General features: G+C 49.9%; 1 non-coding gene across 1 annotated transcript; it reads left to right on the forward strand.

The window, feature by feature from the left end:
• The first annotated feature begins 259 nt into the window (after positions 1-259).
• On the forward strand, positions 260-365 carry LOC125130211 (U6 spliceosomal RNA). The gene has a single exon (XR_007135706.1). It is a non-coding gene; the product is annotated as a U6 spliceosomal RNA (small nuclear RNA).
• Positions 366-788: the final 423 nt, after the last annotated feature.

Below are 788 nucleotides of genomic sequence, written 5' to 3' on the forward strand. Positions count from 1 at the left end.
TCCTGCTGGGCAGGTGGGAAAACACTGCAGAACACGGACTTAGGGATGAGAGTTTGTTAATTCCTGGGTACTCCACATCCAAACTGGATTCCCACACCCATAAACCTGTGGTTCCCAATGGGGAGTGTTATTGTCCCACCTCCGGATGCTTGGCCATATCTGGAGACATTTTTGGCTGTCATAACTGGTTGCAGGGGTCCTAATAGCATCCAGTGGGTAGAAGGCAAGGATGCTGTTAAACATTACAATACACAGAACCGTGCTTGCTTCAGCAGCACATATACGAGAATTGGAACGATACAGAGAAGAGTAGCATGGCCCCTGTACATGATGACATGCAAATTTGCAAAGCATTCCATATTTAAAAAAAAAGAAAAGAAAAGAAAGCAATACACAGACAGATACCTCCTTCTTCAGCCCCCACCCAAGCCTAACGACTTTTCTGGCCCAAGATGTCAATAGAGCTGAGGCTAAGAAACCGTCACCTTTAGCAGTGATTCAGTACTGGCAGAGGGCCTGCCAGAAACAGGAAGGGCTCCATGGGAGTATGAGCAGCATCTGCTGTGGGGCTCAAGGCAGTCCAGGCTAACATCAACCACAAAACACTCTCCCCCTTGCTGCCCCTCAAGCTGCCGCTCCATCTGTTATGGACCGAGTGTTGTCCCCCCCAACATTTACTACCCCCTGGGTGATGGTGGTAGGAGGTGTGTCTGTGGGAGGTAATCAAGATGCGATGAGGTCACGAGGGTGGAGCCCTCCTGCATGGGATTAGTGCCCCTGTAAGAGTC

This window comes from Phacochoerus africanus, chromosome 6 (genome assembly GCF_016906955.1).
Source record: "Phacochoerus africanus isolate WHEZ1 chromosome 6, ROS_Pafr_v1, whole genome shotgun sequence".
In the NCBI taxonomy this organism is placed as follows: Eukaryota; Metazoa; Chordata; class Mammalia; order Artiodactyla; family Suidae; genus Phacochoerus; species Phacochoerus africanus.